Raw genomic sequence first — 22,613 nt, forward strand, 5'->3', positions numbered from 1 at the left:
GAAAGAGAGAGAGTAAATAAGAGAGTCCCAACCCCTCCGCTCACAAATCTGTGTGTTGCTTCAGTTTATATGAGTCTCGCTCTCCAGCTGAGGATCAAACTTTGACGTTCAGAGGACAATATTACACAAGTTCTTTATTTGCATCGACGGTTCCATGAAGAACCTTCAACATCCATGGAATATTTCCATCCCACAAATGGTTCCTAATTGTGGAAAAGGTTCCGATTTTTTAAAGGGTTAGTTCACCCAAAAATGAAAATTCTGTCAGTATTTACTCACCCTCATGTTGTTTCAACCCCGTAAGACCTTCGTTCATCTTCGGAACACAAATTAAGATATTTAAGATATTAAGATCGCTCCTGCATACAGTCCATAGGCTTCTTGAGGGACTGGCTCTTGCTGTCCTCGAAAAGTCATTAAAGACATCGTTAAAATAGTCCAAGTGACTACAGGGGCTCAATCTTACGTTTATCAAACGACGAGAACACTTTTGTGCGCAAAAAAACAACAAAAATAACGACTTTATTTCAACTATTCACTTCCTTCTCCATGAGCCTGTAAGTCAGTTAACGTAGTGTGATAGCGTAGAGCTACGTCACACGTAGGCTCACTATTGGCCGACGCTGGTCATGTGTGTGTGATGCGTGTGACGTACAATAACAGAAGCTTACGCTATTAAACTAGTAACCTGACTCGCGCAGAGGGAGAAATAAACGAATAGTTGAAATAAAGTCGTTATTTTTGTTGTTTTTTTTGCGCACAAAAGTGTTCTCGTCGTTTGATAAAGTTAAGATTGAGCCCCTGTAGTCACTTGGACTATTTTAACGATGTCTTTAATGACTTTTCGAGGACAGCAAGAGCCAGTCCCTCAAGAAGCCTATGGACTGTATGCAGGAGCGATCTTAATATCTTAAATATCTTAATTTGTGTTCCGAAGATGAACGAAGGTCTTACGAGGTTGGAACAACATGAGGGTGAGTAAATACTGACAGAACTTTCATTTTTGGGTGAACTAACCCTTTAAATGTTCTTCACACTATGACTAAGGTTCTTTTGGTCACTGTAAGGTTCTTTTATTGCATCGCTGTGAGAAAAAAAGCCTTTCACATTGAGTTCCCATTAAATTTGAGTTCATATTGAGATCTGGCCAGCATGAACGGATCTAAAAGCTGGTGTCCCATTTAATAGCACTGGTTCCTGTTCCCCAACCCACATTCCTGATGCCTCTGATCAGTAAGCCAGGCTGAATGGAGTTAGTTCTCATCATCTACTCCAGCGCTGGTCATCTGAACCTCCTCAGAATCATCCACAGACCCGAGGCTCTCAACAAAGTCACTATCAAAAGCCCTGATTCAAAGAGAATTTCCTGTAACTAGATCTGGGGGAGCCTGGGCTTCAGACACACACACACACACACACTCGCCGGCTGATGCAAACGACACACCAAAACACCAAGAGCTCACAAGCTTTAAGCTGACTGGCTTGATATGATTTCAGGGAGGATTAGAAGGCACCGGGCAAATACAATGAGAACTTCTCAAGGACAATCTTTCAATCTATGAAGCTAAATAAATAAATACAAATATTAAAAAAACAACATGCGTGTGACTGGTGCAGTCTGATTCATGAGAAAGTGACTCTGAGTGGTTTCATTAAAGAATCATTCTAAAGATTCACAATTCAAAATGTCCTATATAGTTATTATATTTTCACACAAAAAATAATTGACCATTTGTACATAATTAAAACTTGTCCTCCTTAATGTTCTCATACAGTGTGAACGGTGTAGTCTGATTCACAAGCAAATTACTCTTATGAGCCATTTCTTTTAAGTGGTTTTTTTAAATATATTTATAATTCAAAATGTCCCAAATGTCTCAAATAAAAAACAAGAATTTTAAATACACACACACACACACACACACACACACACACACACACACACACACACACACACACACACACACACACACACACACACACACACACATATACATATATATATATATATATATATATATATATATATATATATATATATATATATATATATATATTTGACCCAAATTTGAGTCAAATATAGACAAACCCAAATGTTGGGTTAAAAATGTAATGAAACAATTTACAGTTGAAAGTGAAAGTTGAAGTTGGGTTAAAATTTTAAATTACATTTTTAACCCAACAATTGGATTTTCCATATTTGAATATGGACAAACCCAAATGTTGGGTTAAAAATGTAATTAAACAATTTACAGTTGAAAGCGAAAGTTGAAGTTAGGTTAAAATTTTAAATGAATTCCATTTTTAACCCAACATTTGGGTTTGTCCATATTTGACCCAAATTTAATATTGACAAACCCAAGTATTGGGTTAAAAAAGTAATGAAACAATTTACAGTTGAAAGTGAAAGTTGAACTTGGGTTAAAAAGTTAAATGAATTACATTTTTAACCCAACATTTGTGTTTGTCCATATTTGACCCAAATTTAATATGGACAAACCCAAATGTTGGGTTAAAATGTAATTAAACAATTTACAGTTGAAAGCGAAAGCGAAAGTTGAAGTTAGGTTAAAATTTTAAATGAATTCCATTTTTAACCCAACATTTGGGTTTGTCCATATTTGACCCAAATTTAATATTGACAAACCCAAGTATTGGGTTAAAAAAGTAATGAAACAATTTACAGTTGAAAGTGAAAGTTGAACTTGGGTTAAAAAGTTAAATGAATTACATTTTTAACCCAACATTTGTGTTTGTCCATATTTGACCCAAATTTAATATGGACAAACCCAAATGTTGGGTTAAAATGTAATTAAACAATTTACAGTTGAAAGTGAAAGTTGAAGTTGGGTTAAAATGTTAAATTAACTACATTTTTAACCCAACATTTGGGTTTGTCCATATTTGACCCAAATTTAATATGGACAAACCCAAATGTTGGGTTAAAATGTAATTAAACAATTTACAGTTGAAAGTGAAAGTTGAAGTTGGGTTAAAATGTTAAATTAACTACATTTTTAACCCAACATTTGTGTTTGTCCATATTTGACCCAAATTTAATACGGACAAACCCAAATGTTGGGTTAAAAATGTAATTAAACAATTTACAGTTGAAAGTGAAAGTTGAAGTTGGGTTAAAATGTTAAATTAATTACATTTTTAACCCAACATTTGGGTTTGTCCATATTTGACCCAAATTTGGGTCGACACAACCCAGCATTTTTTAGAGTGTATGTAGGACAATTATATAAATTGCAAAAAAATATTATTATTATTACAAGAAATATGTACATTTTTAACCATTTATACATAATTCAAATGTTATTTTCAAAAACATACAATGTGGCCAGAGTAGTTTGTTTAACCAGAAAATGTGCTTTTATGAGTCATTTCTTTTAATGAATCATTCAAATGACTCTCAAACTCAGAAATGACTAGTTTGAAACAGCTTGAAAACTAGACCTGTTTGATATAAAGTGTTAATCTACAGTATATACAGTTTATCTATTGAATGTACTTATTATTTGAGACATGAAGTAGCATGTAAAGTAGATTTCCACAAGCAAATCTGTTCATTTGGCTCATGTTCTGTGACTCAAGTACTAGTATTTGTTGCATGATGTCAGTCTATTGAGGAATCATCAATTTCAGACGTACCTGCTTCTGAACAACACATAAGAAAGCAAACCGCTGTCTCGTCCCGAGCAAGTGGCCTGAATAAGCTAAAAAGTGGACCTCAGATGAGCTTCCTGTTCTCCCAGTCACAAACTCATTCAGTGATAATCAAACGCTCTCTTGAGGATTTCACAGAGCAGAAACATTTCCAATAAAGCTCGGCCATCTCTGACAGGCAGCCATTTCCTCTTGTTCGAGTCAGAATCTTAAAGCGACAGCAGAGTTTTATGAGGTGTGAAGATCGGACTATATTTGATCACACACTGAGACACACTCAGCGTCTTACTCGTCTCAGTGTGGGACGAGACAGCAGCACGACGGAACCTACTGAAGCTTTACTTTCTACATTTTACCAGCGCATTACAGGTTTGTCAGTCCTGTGAACCAGAAACCGATCGCTCTACAGAAAACTGAAGTGTCTCACCATGATGACTTTGTTCAGATATGTTGGACTGTGAATCATGCGCAATATTCAGTTATCAATATCATGAATATCATATCAATGATCTCCTAGCTTGTTAGAGTAAGTTCTTCAAGTTCAGTCTAAGTATCCATCTTTAAGTGAGTCTGATTTGATTCGAACAAAACTTGTTTATTGCTAATCAATGAGTCATCCAGATATTCCAACCATCTGTTCATTAACCTGCACAGAAGATCCGTGAAAAGAAGGAAAAGCTAAACATTCCACAGATCTAGAACTTAAGTTTCATTGAAGTTGAGGGAGAAGGGAGAGTTTTCAGGGAGAAAATACTATGCATCAATAATCCATTCACCCATCCATCCATCCTTTCACCCATCCATCCATCCATCCATCAGTTATCCATTCACCCATCCATCAGTCATCTATTCACCCATCCATCCATCCATCCATCCAATCATCCATTCACCCATCCATCCATCCATCCAATCATCCATTCACCCATCCATCCATCCATCAGTCATCCATTCACCCATCCATCAGTCATCTATTCACCCATCCATCCATCCAATCATCCATTCACCCATCCATCTATCCATCCATCAGTCATCCATTCACCCATTCATCCATCCAATCATCCATTCACCCATCCATCCATCAGTCATCCATTCACCCATTCACCCATCCATCAGTCATCTATTCACCCATCCATCCATCCATCCATCCAATCATCCATTCACCCATCCATCTATCCATCCATCAGTCATCCATTCACCAATCCATCCATCCAATCATCCATTCACCCATCCATCCATCCATCCATCCAATCATCCATTCACCCATCCATCCATCCAATCATCCATTCACCCATCCATCCATCAGTCATCCATTCACCCATCTATCAGTCATCTATTCACCCATCCATCCATCCATCCAATCATCCATTCACCCATCCATCCATCCATCCAATCATCCATTCACCCATCCATCCATCCATCAGTCATCCATTCACCCATCCATCAGTCATCTATTCACCCATCCATCCATCCAATCATCCATTCACCCATCCATCTATCCATCCATCAGTCATCCATTCACCCATTCATCCATCCAATCATCCATTCACCCATCCATCCATCAGTCATCCATTCACCCATTCACCCATCCATCAGTCATCTATTCACCCATCCATCCATCCATCCATCCAATCATCCATTCACCCATCCATCTATCCATCCATCAGTCATCCATTCACCAATCCATCCATCCAATCATCCATTCACCCATCCATCCATCCATCCATCCAATCATCCATTCACCCATCCATCCATCCAATCATCCATTCACCCATCCATCCATCAGTCATCCATTCACCCATCTATCAGTCATCTATTCACCCATCCATCCATCCATCCATCCAATCATCCATTCACCCATCCATCTATCCATCCATCAGTCATCCATTCACCCATCCATCCATCCAATCATCCATTCACCCATCCATCCATCAGTCATCCATTCACCAATCCATCCATCCATCTCATCAATTCACCAATCCATCCATCCAATCATCCATTCACCCATCCATCCATCCATCAGTCATCCATTCACCCATTCATCCATCTAATCACCCATTCACCCATCCATTCATCCACCCATCCATCTATCCATCCATCATCAATTCATGCACCCATCCATCCATCCAATCATCCATTCACCCATCCATCAGTCATCCATTCACCCATCCATCCATCAGTCAGTCATCCATTCATCCATCCATCCATCTATTAATCATCCATTCACCCATCCATCCATTCATCCATCCATCCATCCATCCATTCAGCCATCCCTCCATCCAATCATCCATTCACCCATACATATGTTCATCAATCCATCCATCAATCATCCATTCATCAATCCATCTGTTCATCATCTATCCATCCATTAATCATCCATTCACCCATCCAATCATCCATTCACCCATCCATCAATCATCCATTCACCATCCATCCATCATCAATCCTTTCATCAATCCCTCTATCTGTTCATCATCCATCCATTATCAATCAATCATCCATTCATCATCTATCATCCACTCATTCATCATTCCATCCATCTGTTCATCCATCCATCCATCCATAATCAATCAATCATCCATTCATGTATCCATCCATCATCCATCAAACATCCATTTATCATCCATCATCCATTATCAATCAACCATCCATTCATCACCCATTCATCAATAATCCATCCATCCATTTATTAATCCATTCATCATTTTTTCATCCGTCCATCGCTTTTTAAACTTTTCTTCAAATGTTCAAACAAACCTTTGTCAAGCCAACAACATTAACAGTTTGTCTCAACTAGCTTTCAAATTGCACTTCTGCTTCCTGTTTTCTGGTTCAAATTCAGGAATTCAACTATAATTTAAAAGCTATTCACAGTAGAATCATATGCATCTGTAGCACCAACTGAGTTAAAAACTGAATATAAATTGTTAATAGTGTTAGGGATTTGAACAACAATGAGCGACAGAGATATTGTTGCATGGCTCAGCAAGAACCGCTATAAACAGACCAAAAGCACAAACAAGTACAGGAGGTTGAGAACATCCTATGTATATTTAAAACTTCACATGAAGATGCTAAAAGCCTGTTAATGCTAAATCTCAACGGGTCTGAACACAGCATGGTGAGGCGAGAGAAAAACAAGAAGAGAGCAGCAGTAGATGAGAGGGAAGGAGAAACAAGGACACGATGAATGAGAAGAGAGGTCTAGAATCACTCAGAATCACATTGAACTATAAGAAGAAGAAGAAGAAAAAAAAAATCAATCGCTGATACCTGCACTGGCCAAACATATTGATGGCTGACAAGATTAGCAGGGATCAAGCTAACCATGTGTGTGTGTGTGAGTGTACTCTACACATTCAATCAGATGCTGCGTTCTGAAGGCCAGCCGAAGAACTGCAGACCTGAGTGCCTCCAGCACAAAGATAATCATTTACCTTTTTTTAAAACAAACGCTGCTAATTAAGTGTCTGCCCTCTCTTTAGTTGAACGCTTGGCTAAGTGAATACGCTGCAAAGGACAGTGGTTTGAAGAGTGTCAGACCACCTCTTGTTCAAATTACTGCACACACCGGTAATCACCAACAACAACAAAAAAGTGTCCCCAGCCGGCGGAGAGAGTGTGGGGAAAGATCCTACAAAACTCTCGCTTGCCAAGCTACTCATTATCTGAAGTGACCGTCAATTGACGTTTGCAACCCATTTAACTTACATCAACAGACGTGTGACTTCATTTTATCCATCTGGAATCGATTGGGCAGTGAAAATAGTGTTTTTAAATGTTTCTAAATACACTTAAAACAATAAAAACAAGGGCAACAAAAGGTAGTTTTGACAAAAGGTAGTCTAAACAGATCTGTCGTTTCGCTGAAGAGACGATGACTGGTTCATGTGTTAAAAGCCTCCTTTTGCAAATTCAATCCGATGAGGAACACTAACTTTTCATCATCAAATCAATTCCTGGTCAAGTTCTGTCCAACATATTACATTGCAGGAATACAAATACATTAGAAATCCATGAACCCAGAGCTCACTGCATTCAAAACGAGAATCCCACCTCCAGGCTAACAAGCCATCGCCTGAAACACTGTTTCCAGACAGAAACCCTCAACTCCAGACAGCCAACAGGTGCATCACCTTGAGACCCTGAATACGGAGTGTACGGGAGCAAACAGACAGATGTCAGTCAGTCTCGCGAGTGTTTTGTTGAAGCTGTGCTCGCTCCTCACGCTCAAGGTTGCCGGACTGTACCTAGGAAAACAGCTGCGGAGCCTAATCTGAGTCAGCCCTGATTCGTACAAATAAAACACAAACCCAGCACACGCAAGCTTATCAGATATTAAAAAAAAAACAAATGATATGAGCGAGAGCGCCTGCAACGATTTCTCATTTCCTCTCCGAGACCCCAGGAGTTCATCCTGTGACTGTCGAGCGGCACACGCGATCAATAAACGGAGTCCCTGCGGACATCTGTTTGGACAGGTGCGCTGATGAAGAGGGGAGCGTCGATGGGCATCTCCGATACAACACCACGGGGCACGAGCCAGATGGAGACGGGCGCTTCCCAATAAACCCATAAGCCACCTGAGACTGTGTGCAACTGATTTTTACCAACTGAAAACAAAGCTTTAAATTTTTAAAGATTTCATCTGCATGAAACCAAAAGATGCAATCGTCTTTTCGTTCTTCTCGAATGAGAAAAAAATGTAGGGCGGGGTTTCATTTTGTTCATGAGGAATTGATTCGATGGTTGTGGTATGCTATTGGTCAATCTCATGCCATCGTCATCAATCATCACAGCAATAGCATACCACAACCATCCAACGATCCAATCAAATTCCGATAAACAAAATCAAGGTTTTCTTGTTCGAGAAGTCGTTTCACTGGGATATACGCCACAATGGGACTTTGTGAAAAATGAATGCTGTTTAAAATAAATTACAACAAATAATTCAACAGTCTCTCTCTCTCTCTCTATATATATATATATATATTAGGGCTGTGCAAAAATTCATTGCGATTAATCGCATCCAAAATAAAAGTCTGTGTTTACATAATATATTTGTGTGCTGTATATAATTATTTTGTATATATTAATACCTATGCATGCATGTATATATTTAAGAATATTTGCGCTTAAATTCTGTATATATATATAAATACATAATCTATATTATATAAATATAAATATTTTATATATGAATAACACATTATATTAAATATATACATGCATGTGTGTGTATTTATATATACAAAATAATTATATACAGCACACACAAATATATTATGTAAACACAGACTTTTATTTTGGATGCGATTAAAATCGCAATTAATCAAACGATTAATCGCGATTAATCGCATATAAAACAAAAGTTTGTGTTTACATAATATATGTGGGTGCACTGTGTATAATTATTTTATATATATATATATATATATAAATACAAACACATGCTTGTATTTATTTAATAAATATTTTCATGTATATACTGTACATAGATTTATATATCATTTATATTACATATAAATATAAATATTTTATATATAAATGATATTTTTTTCTTAAATATACATGCACGTGTGTGTATTTATATATATATACAAAATATTTATACACAATGCACCAACATATATTATGTAAACGCAAACTTTTATTTTGGACGCGATTAATCGCAATTAATCGTTTGACAGCCCTAATATATATATATATATTTATATATATAAACTAATTTAGTGAAGAATTCATGGTGACTTTAACTATGTGATGCACAACCGTGACTGGTTAACTGCATTTATAAGGACAGAAAGACAAAAAAATATTCGATAAATAATGAAATTAAGAACAGTGAATCTCTTGGAAACAGTACCTGCAAGCTGACGGTTGTGTTGTAAAGGGTTGAAAGAGTTGGGGCATTAATATAGAGCCCAGGTGGAGATGTGACGTGGTGAATTTGAGTCCAGCATGTGTTGTCTTCTGTTCCCGTTCTCTTGTCTTGTCTTCCAATTGTTTGGTCAGCTATCACACGATATCTGTTGTTCAAAAAGACATAAATACATAAGTCAAATATATTAGAGCTATAAGCAACACACAAGGTCATCAATACCGTACATTTTATTCACATATACCTCACACAACATTTTAGTGTTTTTTTAAAAACTGATTTTATTATTCAATTTGATACTAAAGGAGTTTTTTTTCAGTGAGTATAAGTCCTTGTTTACGTGAACGCACCCACAACGACAGAAAAACACACAGAGCATCTGCTTTAGTTTCCGCTCTGACAGCCGCAAGATTACAATCAGGAATGGTGAGAGAACATTACGCTTGGTACATTTACATCTACAAAGTAGACATTCTTCGTGGCTGTTTGAACACATTCAACCACATGAGTGTTTACACTGGGGGTGGTGATGGCGCAGTGGATAAGACATGTGGCTTTAGTGTGACGTGTGAGAGACCAAGGTTCGAATCCACTGTGAGACACCAATGTGTCCCTAAGCAAGACACTTAACCCCTAGTTGCTCCGTGCGACCTCTGACATATATAGCAATTGTACGTCGCTTTGGATAAAAGCGTCAGCTAAATGAATAAATGTAAATGTTAAGTGTTATACTACGAAAAGCAATCCGGTGTTTTTGACTACCTCTGAAAGTGGACGACAAGCTCAAAACTTTGTAGACCCTGTTTACATCTGAATTTAGCGTTGTGGACTTGTGATCCCATCGACCACAACCAAAATCTTAATACCAGCTGTAAACAGGGCAACATGCCATCATGACTTTTGCGTAAACATACACGCCACTTTTAAGTCAAGTCAAGTTATCTATACGCATTTTGAGCTATCCGCGTGTATGCGTGTATGTCTACGCTGTTAAATGTCCGAGCGAAACGAAGCAAAATGTATATCTACATCTGGGGAGCGATATTTTATTTACTAGGATGGTAGGGGAAGACTCATAATTGGTATTAACCCCAGTGACGGGTAGGTTTAGGGATGGGGTTAGGTCATATATTTATATATACAGTAATGTAACGCTAAGTCAGCGGCGTTCATATACACGCTGAAAAGCGATTATGCCTGTCGATAACACCACGCCAAAAATGGAAATACGAATTTGCGTGTCATACACACGCCATTTCATGAGATCAGTCTGAAACAAAGCCAAAAATATACAGTGTGAACAGTACAGTCAATAGAGGGAATGCATTGACGTCACTTTCCTCAGCCTGCGCGACTGGATTTAATAGGGGAAACTGTGAAAATGCGACTAAAACGAACAATTTTATCAATTTAAACAAAAGTTGGACTCAATATAATCCTTACAACTTACTAAAGATCCAGTGATCCATGGATATTGACATGCAGCCAGGGATCATTTTGCCTGCCGTTTATGTTTGCCTGATTTCGACACCGGGGAAATAAAAGCAATATAGACCTAAACATAAAGCTAATTTGCCTGTGAATGCTTTATATAAATACTGTACAACATAGGTAGGTCTAAATCCGGGTGATCACTTATTTTTTTGGTCAGTGTTTATTAAAAAACATCCAATAATGCCGAATATGCAATGAAAAATATTTAATCAATGAGTTGTTAATATATATAACAGTACAAAATTTGCAAAATTTCCATTTGCTCTTCTTTCTATAGCAGTCTGTATAAATATACCTCAGATTTTTTGTCAAATCTAGTTGTACGGTTAATCGCAAAGCTCTTTCCCACTTTATGTTTTTCGCGGCATTCACGCTAAAAACAAATACAGCCGCTCGGTCTTTTTGCCACTCACTGAGAATAACTGCAGGCACTCCGGCCGACGGTGACGTCACGCACACACCCTCTATACAAACAAATAAATCTTTACTGTAAACCACTTTCTTATGAAAGTGACTCCGAACCTTACAACACAGTTGTAGTGAATTTCAGACTAGACGATTTCCAAACTAATGACTCTTACAAGCCAAGTCTTTATAGAGAATTAAAACTATACAATGTGTATCCAAACCAATTGGTTTCCCGCTTACAGCCCATGTGGGAAACCAAAAGCTCATTACCATATCTCAATTTCAGCTCAGAGTCTTCCTCAACTCTATTATACACAGTGATACAAACGGTAACAATGGTGTCAGTTTTACCACATCAATCCGAATGCGAGTCCTCATCCTTTGGAAGTGCAGAAAAGTGAATTTGCAGCGCTGAAAATAGTGACATTTCGTCAACATAAACCAAACTCTTCCAGTCTCAGATGCAATTACAGAGTTTGTGTGCAGGCCAAAGTGCACATCGTTCGCGGTCAGCCAATGAAGACCATAGGCTGCCATTATGCAAATACGTTACAATCCTAAGCCCCTTTCACACAGCGCGTTGATCCCGAGAAATTGCCTTCTGTGTGAACGCAAACACGACCCTGGATTGATACCGGCATCGATGCCGGTTTGGGAATCTAGTAACATTGCCGGAATCAGTCCCGCAACGGACGCAGTGTGAACAAAATCCAGGACCAATGCCGTAAGGGGTGTGTCACAATGATGACGCTCGTGCAATCGCTCGACTCTGTTGTTTTTAGAAGATAGTTTGTGTTCGTCATCAACAAAGAAAGAACAAACAAATTGGAGTCTGCAAACTGGAACGAAGCAGAGACAGGAGCTCCTCACTATCGGCGCTGGAATGGAGAACGGTATGCGAGTGTACATGTTTTCGACGCGTACGTTACACGCCTCATCCTGACGTCATGTGTCTTCCCGGGATTTTTACGCGTTGAGTGAGAACGCACTTACAGATCCCGGCAAATCACTGGCAGTGTGAATGAACCGAAATCAAACAATCCCGGGACAAATGCCAGGTCACATTATCCGTGTATTTTCCCGAATCTCTGTGTGAAAGGGGCTCTATATATGTTCATCCAGGAAGTAATGGTGCGTTCTATTATTCATCCGTCTCGGAGATCCGAATCGGACGACAGACGTTGCCTAGCAACACGCCCCCTTTCTTCGGATTTCTCCTCTTGGACGTCGGACAACCGCGAGGACACCGAGAGAGAATTCCGTTTCGGAATTCAAGATGGCTGCGCCCTGTGACTTGTAAGAATGAATTGTTTTCATTGTTTTTGAACCGCTTTGGTATTTTAAATGACGATTATAATCACTCGTATTACTGCGTCCCCTGTAGGTATGGGAATCGGTTGTTGTGAGTGCAATTACTGACGTTGCTAGCGTTGCTAACAGAAGATTAACATGAAAAACATTAATAAAGTGAACATTTTCAAGTTCAAATGGCTGCGTTTTAATAAGGTGTAGTCATAATCTTTTTTTTTTTTTTTTAATGTAAGTGCCTGGTACTCGGCCAGTGCTACCATTACAACAGCTTTCCGGGTGGCGTCCATTTTTTTCTCCGACTCGGACGCGCAAAACAAATAGAACGCTTGAAGTGTGGACGTGACGTCAAATCCGAGGTCCGAGTCGGTTCGTTGGCTATAATAGAACGCACCATAAGACTGGAATTACTCACGACTCGTTTCAGGCAGTTCAGAATCGGTTCTTTCTTTTCAGGAGACAATAACTCCATTTATCTGCACTTTTGCGGACCTTTTCATTCACAAAGAGCCATATCACACTACATGAAAGCTAATATCCGAAAAAGCATAGCTACTAGAGGCAATTAACTATAATAACCCTGCTGTATATGAACTAGCAGTAGACCAGAGTCATAGCAAAACGAGGCACTTTCGCAGAAGGAACAGGAAGTTGGTGCGCATTGGATCTGGTGGCGGGCCAAGCTACCATGGCAACAAGATGAGATTGGTTTATTTAGCCTAATGTAAAGAGACAACATGCTGGAATTAATCAGAGTGTCAGAGAGGAGGGAAAAGTCAGGAGAATTTCATTTGAAGACAAAAGAAATGAAAGCCATTTCTTTCCCCCCGCTGCCCTTCAACACAGATATACTCTCATCTCCAGGCCTCAGAGGACAAGACTCGTGAACGCTTTTCGTCTGGAGTTACACCAGACGGCAACAAGCAGACATTTCTCACCGAGGAGACGGCGAGAGATGGAGAGAATGTGGGTGACAGTGAGAGAATGAAAGAAGACTAAAGGTGTCTTCTCGCTATGTTTCACTTCAGTTCTGCCGTGAAGACGCACGTCAGACTCCATCAAAATCATTCAAACTTTAAAACGATCAAGTTTTCATTTGACTGACACATGAATGAGCTCTGAAGGTCATGAGTAAATCTTACTCTTCTTTTGCACAACCATCTTATTCAAATCTCAAACTTCCAGGTTAAACCTCATGAGCAGACTGCATCACAATTCACACTTGAAATATGTTTCAAGCCTGGGCAATAATATCATATATAGCATATTGATGTATTTGATGTATGCTAACAACGCAGCAAAGACATTAAAAGAACCAGTATTGATGTATAGACTTCCACGTATTCAAATTAAAATGCAAGAGGCACAACGAGACATTTAGGATTTGGCTGAAGTTGATTTAATATTGTATTTTTGTTGGATCATTGAGGGCCCCCTGCGGTACCGCTGCGGACCCCCTATTGAAAACCCCTGCTGTACGACAATATTATGACATACTACCAAATCATAATGCATTTTGATACCTCAGAACCCAACGTATTGATTGCATGTAGGAATTAGCATCTTCCGACATTCATTATATGCATGCATACCAGCAAAAAAGTCTAAGCCAAACAAATGAATCTGTTAGGAACCAATTTTTGTTAGTGATAACGAAAGTCTCTTGAACAAATTTGTGTTAATTAAACAGTATAAACAGTGCAGATCAAATTGTTGCCAAACAAATTACTCTTTTGAACCAACATTTGTAAGGGTCAGTGAATCAAACACGCACAGAACAAATCATTTTGTTAATGAATCAAAAAACTCGAAATGATTCCCAAACGAATGACTCTTTTAAACAAACAGTTTTTGTTAGCGAATTAAACACACATAGCAAAAACAGTTAAGACCAAATTTTGCACGAAAAAATTACTCTTTTTTGTTAGTGAATCAAACAAATACACACAGTGTGAACCAAATGATTCCTAAACAAATGATTCTTTCATAGTTAGGGTCAGTGAATCAAAAAAATTCAGCATAAACAGTACCAACTGAATGATTCACAAACAAAGGACTCTTTTGAATCAATTTTTCTTAATCAAACACAGCACAAATGATTCACAAACAATATAATCTGGTTCACTGACACTAACAAATATTGGTTCAAAAGAATATTTTTTTGTGAATCATATGGTCAGTACGGTCTGTGCTGAGTGTTTGATTCGCTGACACTAACAATTTGGTTCAAAAACACAAACTGTGTATAACAAATAATTGCTGAACAAATGTCTCCCCTGAACAATATTTTGTTAATGAATCAAAAGACACAGCACAAATACTGCAGACAAAATGATTCACAAACGAATGACTCTTTTAAACCAATTTTGAAACAATTTTTGTTAGTGAATCAAAGACACACGGCAAAAACAGCTAAGACCAAATTTTGCACGAAAAATTGCTCTTTAGTTAGTAAATCAAACAAATAAAACACACAGTGCGAACCAAATGATACCTAAACAACTGATTCTTTCATAGTTAGGGTCAGTGAATCAAAAAAAAAAAATAAGCACAAACAGTACCAACCAAATGATTCATAAACAAATGACTCTTTTGAATCAATATTTCTTAAACACAGCACAAATGATTCACAAACAAAATAATCTGGTTCACTGACACTAACAAATATTGGTTCAAAAGAATTTTTATTTTTTTTTGTGAATCATTTGGTCTTTACTGTGTGTTTGATTCACTGACACTAACAATTATTGGTTCAAAAACACAAACAGTGTAGACCAAATGATTACCGAACTTATAAACCAGCTCTTCTTAGTGAATCAAAAACATAGTACAGTAAAAGCCATTTCAATTCTCAAACAAATGATATGAGAGCCATTTCTTTTTAGTGAATCAAACACATAAATCTCGCAACTTACTGTTTTGTAATAGTATATGAACTGGGATAGAGCTGCAGTTGTGCAACTGAGTTGGAGAAGCGTGTGAGTGTCTATGAAAGTAAAAGAGGTCTGTAAAACAGACGTTTCTCTCAAACAATGTTCCTGCTCGGTTTGCTCTGAAATTGCCCATAGTTTCGGTCTCAGAAGGAAACACAAGACCTATAATTCCAGATTCTGGACAGATACTTTCTTGTTTGTTTGGTTTTACCTGAGGAACCGCTGGCCAGCAATGATGAGGTGATGGGTTCAGACAGCAAAGGTTTGTGCACGACTGAGCGGAGAAACATGGGGCTAAAACTGCACTGGCAGAAAGTCTCTGTATTTCAGATCAGAATCTCTCTACGCTGAGCGAACTCATGAACTCTTCACCACAACAGAAAAAAACACACTATTATGAAGGTTGTAAACAGCAAACAGTCTAGATGTGACTTTACTAAACAAGAAAAGGGCAGGTGAATTTACTATCCATAAATAAATATTGTATATGTATTTATTTTACATTTTTAAAATATATTTAATATTTTAATATTTACAACAGAGTTGTACATATTCTCAGTTCAGCTTACCTTGATGGCTGTTATTAGTAAGTTGGAAATATAGCAAAAAAAAAAAAAAAAAAAAAAATCATTCATTTTAAAATTTTAAAATAAATTAAAATTAAAACAAAATATTTTTTTTTTGTTTTCATTTGTATCTTCATTTATTATACTATTTATTTATAAAATTAAATAAATATTATAAATAAATATTAGGAATACACACACACACACACACACACACACATATAGGGTGAGAGAGATAGGTTGATAATTGTCTTTTTAAATAAAAAACAAAAATTAATTTAATAACATTTAATATTATCAATAAATATGAGTTTATATAAAATATAATTTATATTAATTAATATAATTAATTTATAGATTTGTTTATATTTATTCCTTATATTTTTATGTATAAATAAATAAAATAAATTAATAAATACATAAGTAACATTTAACTATAAATCCAACTAATAAAAACATGAATAATAACAAACATAAATTTATAAAATAATAATTAATTTTTATATGCATTTATATTTCTGTTTGCTTAATGTGACTTCTGGAGAAAAATGCATCCTGAAAAAGCTTATTAGTAAAAGAAAAAAGTACATCATAATTACAAAAATGTATATTTACTAGTAGTTAAACTGGAAACATTATGTTGAATTTATAATTAAGTCATCAGTCAAGTGGCAATAACTGTATTTAATCACCAGGATTACATCATCATAGTTTTTAAAATGTGATAACATGAACTTTCATCATTAAAATTTGATAGTCTTGATCTGGAATAAGGATAAAACAGCAAAAATAAAAAAAGTTTCACGGACTCATTGAAATGTTTCTCAAATGACGTTTCAGTGCAAAGATCTTCAATCGTCTTTAACCAGCAACTGCGTAGTTGAACGTCGGATCTGAACGTGCCACATTGTGTATATTTATGGAATAAATATTCAGCCGTATGTCGGGCCAGAAATCCAGATGGTTCATGTTCTTTCACAGTTACACAAGCAGCAGAAAAACTCACTCGCAGCTTTGAAAGTCTGTGTGGGAATGTGTGTGTGCAAAGAGAGAAATCCCAAGCGGAATGTTCAGCGAGCGTTTGAGTTTCATTCCAGCCCGTCGGTCACGATATCTCCTGAGGAGAGGGGTCGTGAAGTTCCCCAGATGCGGGGCTGGAGGAGGAGCCGGTCGGGATATCTCCCGCACGGGACACACCTGAGGAAAGGGGTCGTGAAGTTCCCCAGATGCGGACCTGGAGGAGATGATGGCCTATCTCGCTCCACGACGGAGCTGAAAGACTTAAAGTTGTCTGCTGTAAAGCTGGAGTCCAGAGCCAGTCTGAACACTAGAGCTCTACTGCTGACACACGCCTGGGCCAGAAGTGAGGCTCCGGCAGCTGAGGGTCTCGCGGAGGACAAGAGTTCACTGAGAGTGCAGAGGAGAGACTGCAATAATTAACACTGTTTGATACGGCTCATACACACTCCTAACACTAGATATGCTCAGTGGCGTGTGATTCCTGTAGTGCATTACTTCAGAGACAATCATTGATATCCAAAATCGTTATTACAAACCATTATTATTATTATTAATATTATTATCATCATTTTTTTAAATATTTTGTATATTGTATGGATAGTCATTTCTTTTTTTTTGTATAAATACATATTTTAATTTTAGTTAAATTTTGGATATTTATTTTGCTATTATTACAATTATTTAACAGATAAATACATATTATTGTTGTAATAATAGCAACAACAATAATATTAATAATAAATATTTTTCTTATTAGATTTACTTTTGGATATTTACTATCATTAATTTTTTTTTTGTTACTTTTACCATTATTTACCAGATAAATACATATTCAAATAAATACATATTTTATTCTTAGTTTATTTAGGATATTTCTTGTTATGTATTTGGTTCCTATTATATATTTACCCATAAACATACACAAGTATATTACTGTTATACAATAATAGCTGTAGTTACTATTGTTATCATCATCATTATTATTTACTACTGATACTACTAGGTCTACATGACATTGTATATATATATATATATATATATATATGATATTGTGTATCATATATAGTTCTCTAACTGACATAATGACTTCAGAACCAATCATTACCATACAAAATTTTTTTTTTATATTGGACCCTCTTGAAAATGAGATGTTGCATCTCAAGGGGCTATCCATCCATTAATAAATTGAAAAGGCTACGTGCATAAAATAATTTCCCTTTTATGAAGGAAAGCTGCAGGAAAAATGTGCCAAATTGAGTTGCATCTTAATTAAAATTCGTAATTATGTGCATCTAATTCAACCACATGAATGAAAAGTGTGTTTGTGCTGAATCTGATCCATATTTAACGGACACAGACTGAACGCACTAGCTCTTCCTGACCTTGCGGGCGACCCCTGAAGATGAGCGACGGGCACCAGCGCTCTGCCAAACGGGCGTGGTCTCTGTTACCCAGCATCCCTTTCACCACGACAACAAACCATAGAGGGCAGAGCGAGAGAGATGCAACAGATGCCCACTTCACCAGCATCCACCGTCCTGAACGCAGATGGACAAATAAACAAGATGAACGTTGGGGCTGGAAGAGCGGGCAGAGAGAAATCAGCGCTTGCTGGCACTCCACAGAACAGACAGCTGGCACTGATACCCTCCACAACCCCGAAAATACACCGCCCCCTTCTCAAGAGACCACGGCCGAGAGAGAGAGAGAGAGGAAGTAGATAAAATTTCTGTGTCTCTCAGCTCCAAGTCTAATTAACACTCAAGCGCACACAAGTCGGGCTAAAAGTGTGTGTGTGTGTGTGTGTGTGTGTGTGTAGGAGGTGACTGTCGGATGACTGCAGCCTCGTCTGGAGGTGAGACAGTCTGGCGAGTGATAAAGATGGATGAGAGGACGGGCAGAGCCAAGAGAACGAGGAGTCGGCCAATCAGGTCGCAGACGCACATGGCCATTTCAATTTCTCACACGCGCTCATTTACTGTTGCACTTTCTGTTGACATATCAAATATTTGTCTTCCCATTTCATTAATCCGCCCTGCTAATTATTAACAAACTTACAGGTTGCGCTAATTGCTTCATCACTTAAAAAAATTATCTCTGTAATAATGAGTCTCGCCGCTTCGTGCGAAATATGAGCTAGATACAGCTTGAACACGCAGTCCAAAACAGTTTATGAAATATGAACATGCCCTTTTAACTATCAACATTGGCTCACCTAAAATTCCAGAATATGTAAACACATGAAACTATGTAAATATAATAGAGGTTTCTGGGAAATGATATAAAATATGAACTTCAACACACAGCATTAATCGGGTTTTAAACAAATAAACACGTCCTGAGTCAACTATAAAATATGACAATATAAAAAACTAACAGATTTTTGTTCAATTGAAATATTACAAAACATATCAACGCTTCCAATTGTGAAGAGTCAAATCTGTTTTAAAAGCTGTGAAAAATCATTAAAAAAAATGTATATGTGAAAACATGTACAATCAACCGGTTTGATGCAAAATTATCACAAAATCAGCGCAAGTTGGTCTCTGAAACATTGACAAAGTTACACACACACACACATATATAAAATATAAGAATATATACATGTGTGTGTATATTATATACAATATACAATATGTGTGTATGTGTATATGAAGAGTTCAGATGCAAAAACCTCTAAATGCCATTTGAAATTTTCCTCTTTAATGATGATTTTTATCAAACTTGTATATTTAAGTTCAGTAATTTTACTTAAATAACAATTAATAGGTAATTATCATTGCCATTTAAGTGAAATCACTGAACTCAAATATACAAGCTTGATAAAAATTATCATTTAAGAAGAAAATTTCAAATGGCACTTAGAGGCTTTTGCATCTGAACTCTTCATATATATACACATACTATATATATATATATATATATATATATAAGGGCTGTGCAAAAATTAATTGCGATTAATCGCATCCAAAATAAAAGTCTGTGTTTACTTAGGTTATGTGTGTGTGCTGTATATAATTATTTTGTATATATAAATACACACATATGCATGTATATATTTAAGAAAATGTGTTATTCATATATAAAATATTTATATTTATATAATATAGATCATGTATTTATATATATACATATATATATATATATATATATATATATATAGAACTTAAGCGCAAATAATTCTTACATATATACATGGATGCATAGGTATTTATATATACAAAATAATTATATACAGCACACACAAATATATTATGTAAACACAGACTTTTATTTTGGATGCGATTAATCGCAATTAATTTTTGCACAGCCCTAATATATATATATATATATACATATATGTATATATATATATACACACACACACACATATATATATATAAATTACATCAAAGGTTTTTTTAAGATCATCATGAAAAAGAAAATGTGTCGTATGAGTCCACACATGACGGGACACACACATCATCCAGGTCCCAACAAGTCATGTGATGCGATCACGCGGCTTCTGTCGTTTCTTTCAAAGCTCTCTTTTTCCTGGAGGTTTTACATAATGTTGGTGTCTGCAGTGTGTTCACCGCCTCTATCATTTAGACCCAGGCTGCCCGGAGATCGACCACATCACCATTAGACTGTGAGCCAATTAATTTCATCTCTTCTCCAACATTCAGATCCGAAAGCACTGCCATCAGGAGAAGAGAGCCCACGATTTTTACATCTCGCCACATTCCAGCGTCTGCCCCCCAAAAAATGCAATTACACGGCTGCGAGCGTGCAAGGAAGAGGAGAGAGAGCCAATGGCAGCCTGGTTTCTGCTCTGTTAATGGCTAAGTTGTTTTCAGGCTCTCTCCATCATCCGAGAGGAATTCTGCAACTTCAAAGCAATGGACAACATCTCTCCATTTCTGCAGCTGATTGCTGAACATCCAAACACACACACACACACACACTGCACTGCAACCTATATTTTTGGAGCACATATACACATAAAAAAAGATCACATCCCTCATTTTTATTTTATTTTCTTCCCTTCCAGTCAACTTATTTTATTCAAAGTTTCTTGGACCAAAAGCAGTCATGATTGAGTTGCAATTGCAATTCCTCCAAATCTATATGTATTAATCTTTGCCGTGTTTCTCATTCTGCACTGTACATGAACAAGATCTCGAATTGCATTGCTTTGTTGATGAGAAGTGCTTTAGAAGAGAGAGACTTTCTAGACAGCACTCGAACACCGAATTGATTCATCTTTCACATTTACTTGTGCTTGAATGGACAGATACACACAAAATGATGTCAAAACACCCGTCTCAGCAAGTATTCTCTCTCGTTACGTAATAATTAAACAGTTGAGAAAGAAACCGGATGTGTATCAGTATATCCATTTGGTTTTAAAGTGACAGCAGCCTAATATTCCTGCTGTTGTCTGTCATTTAATGCAAAAACTACAGAAAACTAAACTAACGTTCCTTGATCTAAATCGATGAATACTAAATAAGTGTATAACATTTAACCCTCCTATTATCCTTGGGGTCAATTTGACCCTAACGTCTGTAAAAACATCATTTTATTTTATTTTTTTTGCTTCAAATTTAATGACTTTTCCTAATTTAATGGGGACAACACTGTAAACATAAAATTAACCTGCTAAGTCCTGTACAAATTTTGTAACATCGGTGTTCCTTGGGGTCAATTTGACCCCAGGCTCTTTTAGATGTATATAATAAAACAAAAGAAATATTAAAATTTCACACAAATTTGTTTTGGTTGTTATATTGAGGTCATTATAACATGTTATAATTTGAATTTATAATGTTCATTGTAATTTTACATATTCAATATCATTTTCAAAAAACGTCCCTCTGTTTTAGGGCTCTAACCAAACAGAACCATATCTGTAGTATTGTGAGAACTACTAGTACTTCACATGACATGTGACATAATTCTCAAGATTATTAGATAACTAATAATTCTTTCCTGTGCATTGGGGAGGGGAAAAACATCATTTTTGTGAGAAATTTGATGTTTCCCGTGCCATGGGGGAGGAGAAAACATAATGTTTGTGAGATTGACCCCAAACATAACTTGTGTTACTATCCTTGATAAAATAAATAGTTTTTTCTTTCCAAATGTCATAGATTACATGATAAATATTATAAAACAAATAAAACACCAGATGTATTTATACTTTTCCAATTTTAGGTCAAATCAGTAAGATTTTATGTTGATTCGTAAATTTGTCCATAGTCGTACAATGGGTATTCTGGATGTATAAGGGGTTAGGTGGGGTGGGGAGGGGGGTGGTGGGTGGATGTCAACTTAAAACGTTACTTAGGT

General features: G+C 36.7%; 1 protein-coding gene across 3 annotated transcripts in view; it reads right to left on the minus strand.

The window, feature by feature from the left end:
* plxnb2b (plexin b2b) overlaps positions 1-22,613 on the minus strand; it is a 177,687-nt gene that overhangs the window by 84,384 nt on the left and 70,690 nt on the right. For all 3 annotated transcript variants that reach the window (XM_039666063.2, XM_039666062.2, XM_039666060.2), the window contains one exon: positions 9,536-9,698. The gene's annotated coding sequence lies outside the window, so the exon portion shown is untranslated. The remainder of the gene's footprint in view (positions 1-9,535; positions 9,699-22,613) is intronic.

The sequence above is a fragment of the Pimephales promelas genome, chromosome 25 (assembly GCF_988280905.1).
Source record: "Pimephales promelas chromosome 25, fPimPro1.hap1.1, whole genome shotgun sequence".
In the NCBI taxonomy this organism is placed as follows: Eukaryota; Metazoa; Chordata; class Actinopteri; order Cypriniformes; family Leuciscidae; genus Pimephales; species Pimephales promelas.